This window comes from Mytilus edulis, chromosome 5, assembly GCF_963676685.1.
Source record: "Mytilus edulis chromosome 5, xbMytEdul2.2, whole genome shotgun sequence".
NCBI classification, from domain to species: Eukaryota; Metazoa; Mollusca; class Bivalvia; order Mytilida; family Mytilidae; genus Mytilus; species Mytilus edulis.
In genome coordinates, this window is record NC_092348.1 from 39703079 (window position 1) to 39710788 (window position 7710).

Sequence of the window (7710 nt, forward strand, 5' to 3'; positions counted from 1 at the left end):
AAAATACCTAGCTATGACTTTTGGATTACTACTAGATCTACCAACTTTGAGCCATATTATTTTCCTGGAAAACCCATCGATGCAAGCATTGATGCATAAGCCATATCTTTTCAATTTATCGTAGGAGTCCAAATGCCAACAAAAATTTGGCCCCCTTGAAAAATATTCTCTTCTTTTTAGTCTTCGCCGGGCTCTAAGATATACCCCCTCTGGATCAATTGTGTTAAGCATGAGGCTAATGTGGTCTCTTTTTATTTTAAACCCGTGCCGCTTACACTTCTGATACATCCAACGATATCCATGCGCTGGTCCGTATGAAGTGACTTGCGTATGAACAAAGTTAAATACAGATCGAATATTTGAGTAGTCTTTTCTACGAGCAAGATTCATTTCTTTTAAATACCTCTTAACCTGACGAAGTGATATACTAATGGCATGATTCATTTGTAAAATCTTGACAATATCTCTATAAAAGAATTCCATTTCAAAATATCTCTTCACCAAACGAAGCACGTTTACCTACAAAAGAAACTGTCAAGATCAAATATTTTTGTATATATCTATAATACTAAAATAACGAGGTCGAATTTGTCAGCCGTCATGGGGTAAAAATGACAAACCAAAGAATTCAACTTTATATATAGCTAATATTAGAACAATGGTGTTGATTAGAATTTACACCACTCCAGACCCGTTTGTTTTCCACATAACATTAACAAGTTCCGGGTAGAATCCGATATCGATATAAATAATATATTCACCTGTTACCTATTACCTTATCTGTACGTTGCGCATCTTACAGGCGCACCACAAAACGGTGTATTTAGGATTTTGCTATATACACGGGTCATAATCAAAGGGTTGACACTTCTAAATTCAATCATTGTCATATTGTTCCCTATTGTAGTATTTTAATCAGTATGACTATCTAAGATGTCAATACGAATACAAAAAATCTGGACTTAAAATAAGGCGTATAGGTAGTTTTGGATTTGTTAGCCGGCATGACTTAAAACAGCGAATCAAAGAATTCAACTTTATTATGCCCCACCTACGATAGTAGAGGGGCATTATGTTTATTGGTCTGTGCGTCCGTTCGTTCGTCCGTCTGTCCGTCCGTCTGTCCGTTCGTTCGTCCGTCCGTCTGTCCCGCTTCAGGTTAAAGTTTTTGGTCAAGGTAGTTTTTGATGAAGTTGAAGTCCAATCGACTTCAAACTTAGTATACATGTTCCCTATGATATGATCTTTTTAATTTTAATGCCAAATTAGAGGGTTTACCCCAATTTCACGGTCCACTGAACATAGAAAATGATAGTGCGAGTGGGGCATTCGTGAACTGGGGACACATTCTTGTTTATAACTAATATAGGACAATGCTGTTATTAAAAAATACTCCAATATTACCTATAACTGATAAAATCCAGGTCGACTGGTTCAAACAGAAAGATTTTGAAAGCAGAGAAAACTGTGAAACTTATAATCGGCATGACTTTATCAGATGACAATACTAGTACTAAAATAAGGCTTACGCATAGTTATATACTTTAATTCAGTCACGGACCTGTGATATCACGGGTGTGTTCTAGTATATACAAATGTTATGACTTTGGAACTTTGTTGTAATTTTTGTCTTTTTGTCTACATACATATAGCAGATCTTCCGATTATCCGACTATAGAATTCAAAAGAAAGAGTTCCTCATATCTCATTGAATTGATAAAATGTTTACCCAAAGGATTACTATACACATAATTGATAAAAATTGGGATGAAAATATAATCCTTTTTAGCTCACCTAACTGAAAGTCAGTGTGAGCTTTCACCATCACGTTGCGTCCGTCATCCGTCGTAAACTTTTACATTTTCACCTTCTTCTCTGAAACCACTTGACGGATTTTGACGAAACTATGCAGGAATGTTACCAACAATCCTACCTTTGTTTTGGTCCAATTAAAAACATGGCCGCTACAGCAAATCTTAGATTATGAGCCTAGATCGTTCATATGACGGTCAATGGCACATTAAACAGATGTTAATATTTCTTCTAAAGGATGAACAAACACAATCAAAACATAAAAATGTACCTCCTCTAAAGTTTGGACGCTGATTTATCAACCCATCAAGAAGTACTGTCCCTTTTTCTACCTTCCTGACGGAAATGATCGTGTTCTTCAGTGTTTACAGTATGATTTCTAAGAGAACTTTATCATGTTTTGTTTATACTGTAAACATTCACTAATTGACGAATTTGTTCAATTGATTTATTCAGATATTGCCATACAGATTTCTTACGCATATCATATATTCCCAGCTAAATGCACCTATAATAGTGACACACCACCATAACATCATATATAAAACAAGCTTTAAAACACACAAATCATACTTACTCTTTCCGCCGTGTTGACTGTCACCATTGTGTAATAAGTTGACACGTGATAAGAAGCAATTAAATAATCCGAGATAACGATATAACAATCCGAGATCTTGATATAACAGTTTCGTTTTCTCGAGATAACGATATAATAATCCGAGATCTCGATATAACAGTTTCGTTTTCTCGAGATAACGATATATTTTTTTATCGAGATCTCGATATAACAGTTTCGTTTTCTCGAGATAACGATATATTAAAGTTTCGTTTTCTCGAGATAACGATATAATAATCCGAGATCTCGTTATAACAGTTTCGTTTTCTCGAGATAACGATATATTTTTTATCGCGATCTCGATATATTAAACCGAGATAACGATTTAATAATCCGAGATCTCGATATAACAATTTCGTTTTCTCGAGATAACGATATATTTTTTTATCGAGATCTCGATATAACAGTTTCGTTTTCTCGAGATAACGATATTTTAAAGTTTCGTTTTCTCGAGATAACGATATAATAATCCGAGATCTCGATATAACAGTTTCGTTTTCTCGAGATAACGATATATTTTTTATCGAGATCTCGATATATTAAACCGAGATAACGATTTAATAATCCGAGATCTCGATATAACAATTTCGTTTTCTCGAGATAACGATATATTTTTTATCGAGATCTCGGTAAAACGGTAATGTTTTATCGTGATCTCGAATTAAAAAAAATATTTTCTAATGTTTTGTGTGTCCCCTTACGGCTTCCGTACATTTCAATATGGGTTGTACCCGCAAATATTTATCGACAAAGCTGTCGGTCCTGAATATAACTGATTAAATAGTTGGGTATGAATACTGTCAGATAACGACATTTTTTTTCTAATGTATGCGTTGTCAGCCTATTTATATTCTTTAATTTAAAAACAGATATATATTGATATAATTATAATCAGTAAAATGATTGACTATACATAAACTGCCAAATTTCAATTGATATTACTTAAACCATCAATGTATTAATTCGAGTGAGGATGTTTGATAAATTTCAGTGTATATTGTGTCCTAAATTTATGATAAGCAAAAGGAAAGTGGCTATATCTCGATGAACGAAAAAATAAATACAGTAGCTTTTCCGTTGCTTTTTCACTGATTTGTACGAATCATGGTAAAAATAGAGATTTATATATATGAAACAAAATATTTCTCCTGTTATACTATGTTACAACTACTGCAAACTTGGTCTGTTTGAAAATAAACATTAAAATCTGTAAATGTGTATCATTATTTTCCAGTTCTCTCCCTTTGACGAAAGCTACACTCTGTAAGTTTAACGCTTCGAGACTACAATTCGATGAAGGATGACATTACTGGTTTTATATCTTTATCTAAGATAAAAAAAAAAAAAAAAAAAAAAACAGTTATATCAGTTGATAGATCCATTTTTTTATTTTTATAAAAATAAGTTGTTTACATGACATTTTAAATTTATTCATAAATAGACTTGATGATTTAAAAAGATTGTTGTTTTATAACTCAAAAAAAGCTTTCTGTCCGGTTTACGCGGATATGATTTTTTAATGGTGCCACGATGAAAGTACATTTGTCCAATTTATTGAAAACAACAACACTGATTTAAATCTTTGAAATATTTGATTTGACGGCAAAAAGAAATGATTCCTTAGGCGATCTGATATAACCGGAAAAGCTCATCTTAATCGACTGAACAAAAGTTGATGACGACAATAACAAGTATACTATAAATTGACTTGCACCCATGTACGTGGTACCAGTGCTTTCTGAAAGAAATACAAATACGTAAGTACTATATGTTTGTTTTATTTTTTATTATATGATACCTTTATAATATGTACTTGTATCTTTAATAATAAAGGATTTTAGTTATGATAATTAAGTTTTTACAGTAAACAAATTTCGATTACCCATGATGTTTTTTTCAAATTTAACAAATACATGTAACAGTCAATATGATTAGTATCATTAATATAATTTTATTCAATTTAATATGAGTGTACGTTTTATTTTTATTTTTTGTTCAGAAAAGCAACTACGATTACATGAATAGAATTTTAGTGACCAAGGAATGGAAATGTCATCAAAAATAACGTTTTTCATTTTGATTTGGATGATGCTTATAACCAGAGGTTCTGGTAAGTTGGACTTTTTTCTCATTCAAAGTTCAGGGGACTAGGTCACAATGTTCGGACCAACGACTGCCCGCATTTAAGACAAATCCCTGATCAAGTACTATTATATGGCTAATGTTAAATTAATTTTTTTTTCATAGTTTTACAATATACAGTTCTTGTTAAACCTATTTGCCTCACTCGCTCTTTCTCCTAAACTCCTACAGTGATCGTTTCCTTTCCGGAACTATTTTTCTTTTACTCCATCATTAGTCCTAGAATAGTATGCGTATCGATGCTGGAACCGTCGGGTAGTTTGTCGTTCTCCATTAACAAATCAATATAAGTTTCCGTAATTTCATGATTGAAAAGCGAAGTTACCTTTTATAACAAGAATGAAGGGATATTTAAGATCTAGCGGTACCTGCATGTATAAGTAATGTCAGGAAGGCAACATGTTTGTGCCATATGAATATACTTTGAACTATTTTGACTTTCTTCGTTAGATTTTTCACGTCTTATTTCACCAGTTAGTACTAAAAATCCCATGAACATGATTCTAGAACAAAGCTCATATACAAGGTGAGTTTAATTGTTGAAGGTTTAATGTCCAGCAGGCGATATTTCAAAAACATTTAGGACGAGATCTTATGAAATTAAATGTAATATGATTTTAACCCCGCCACATTATTTATGTATGTGCCTGTCTCAAGTCAGGAGCCTGTAATTCAGTAGTTGTCGTTTGTTTATGTGTTACATATTTGTTTTTCATTCATTTTTTTATATAAATAAGGCCGTTAGTTTTCTCGTTTGAATTGTTTTACATTGTCTTATCGGGGCCTTTTATAGCTGACTATGCGGTATGGGCTTTGCTCATTGTTAAAGGTCGTACGGTGACCTATAGTTGTTAATGTCTGTGTCATTTTGGTCTCTTGTGGACAGTTGTCTCATTGGCAATCATACAACATCTTGTTTATATGAACCATTTTAATTCAGCTTTTTTCATGCGATGTACCTCAAACAGTTACATGCTTCATATAAAATACAAGTTGGTCCTACTTTGAGAAAATCAAATTTGGCTCATATTTATCTTCCGAACTAACTAGCGGGAGATGCAACAATTTGAATTCGAATCAACTATCTCCGTCGTTTTAAGACTATAACAGTCCCACTAGTTCAGCGGGGTTTTTTTATAGACTAGTGTATTGAACGAGTTACTATAAAAAAAAAAATACGTTTACAAATATATATATTAGTTATATTTCCAGTTTTTTCTTTTATCTTATTAAATGTAGAGTCAAAATATTGTGTGTCCTGATTGTAATGTTATAAGATATTATTTTTAAATTCATGTATACCATTGTTTTGCCAAAGATAAACCTTTTTTCCTGCAGAATATTCAGACATGAACAAGTCCAATAAATATTTTTAAAAATGTAGTTTTTATTAAGTGGTACATATATCTAGGAGAATTTGTGTACATTAGTTGTACTTATACTTTGAATTTTATTTTTAATGATCAGGTTGTTCTTGCAACGTTGCATTTTCCTCGTACATAACCGAGGCTAGTGCAAATTCACAAAGTGCATCTATGACAGACGGAGCCATCATTAAGTTCGACAGAACAGAGGCAAATTACGGTGCAGGATATAGTACCAGTACAGGAAAGTTTACAGCCCCGTCCTCTGGTGTTTACGGGTTCACATGGACCTTTTGCGTCGATTCACGTACTACTGACGGCGGTGCTTTGAATTACGGAGAATACGGCACAGAATTGATGAGGGGCAATTCCGTCATTGGAGTATTACATACAGATACGGAAACGAAACTAGATGACGCATGCACAACAGGCTTTGTCATCAAATACGTAACTGAAGGAATGGAAGTTTACGTCAGAAATAATTATGCTCACCAGGGTAAAATCTTGAGCAAGGAGAACCATAGCAGAACAACATTCTCCGGATGGAAATTGTATCAATAATATTTGAATTTGATAGTTTGATTCACCTGCTGATATATTGCTGGGGAAAAAAGATAAAATGATTTTAGACAGAACTGTTTCCTTTAATATTTAACGTCTTGAATTTTAATGAACATTTCACTATTTTACAAAATTAAATCTAAATTAATAGTCTTCATGTGTTATCTAATACAGTCCGGATTGGACTCATTTGTATGAATGAATTCTTTACTTCAAGATTTGTTGTTTATATTGCCAAACCCAAACGCCAATATTCCACACTCAGTTCCAAAGCATTAAGTCCAAGTTAAAACATACATAGAGGTAGGAAGATGTGGTATGATTGCCAATTGTCTCAACTCTTCATACAAGTCACAATTTATAAAAGTTAACCATTATAGGTCAAAGTATTGTCTTCAACACGGAGCATTGGTTTCAACCGAACAGAAAGCTATAAATGGCCCCAAAAATTTCTAGTGTAAAACCAACGGTCTAATCTATATTCAAAACGAGAAAACACATCAACAAACGACAAATACTGAACATCAGATTCCTGACTTAGGACAGGTGCAAACAATTGCAGCGGGTTTAAACATTTTAATGGTACCAAACCTTCACCCTTATCTGAAACAATAGTGTAATATCACAACATATAAAGACACAATATAAAATAGTAATTGAAATGGCTTAACTCAATCAAAAGACATATTAACACAAGTGAACATACACATAAATAAAGGCAACAGTAGTATACCGCTGTTCGAAATTCAGAATCGATTGAGAAAAATGTATCTTTTACAATTATATCTGCATTAACTCTAAACGAAATAAAATCATGGTTGAAAGGGTAAGCAACTTTTTATATTATCATTTCTCTTGCGTTTCCAGTTAGTCCAGTAGCCGGTATATTTCATGGCTATGATTCTAGCAAAAGCGAAATGGTCAAATAGATAGTGGACATGACTGTGGTACCTATAACGGAGTGAAAATATTTTTAGTAATTAGAGATAATTGTTTGGCAAACAACCAATTTGAAGAGATTATTTCAGTCCTCATTCCGTCATACAGTTGGATAAATTCACATTCTACACAAGCATTAGATTAAACGTCTTCATGTTGACCAACCTTTGCTGCGTATTTAAACATCCATAATAGTATATGAGACACCCAACTTAGGCAAAGGGCTTCGGTATTTGGTTCATTAATGATTTTTTTATACACTAGATGTATAAAACT

General features: G+C 33.0%; 1 long non-coding RNA gene across 1 annotated transcript; it reads left to right on the forward strand.

Moving 5' to 3' along the window:
• Positions 1-3921: 3921 nt before the first annotated feature.
• Positions 3922-6173, forward strand: LOC139522402 (uncharacterized). Its single transcript, XR_011664419.1, has 3 exons — positions 3922-4185; positions 4428-4538; positions 6038-6173. It is a non-coding gene; the product is annotated as an uncharacterized lncRNA (long non-coding RNA).
• Positions 6174-7710: the final 1537 nt, after the last annotated feature.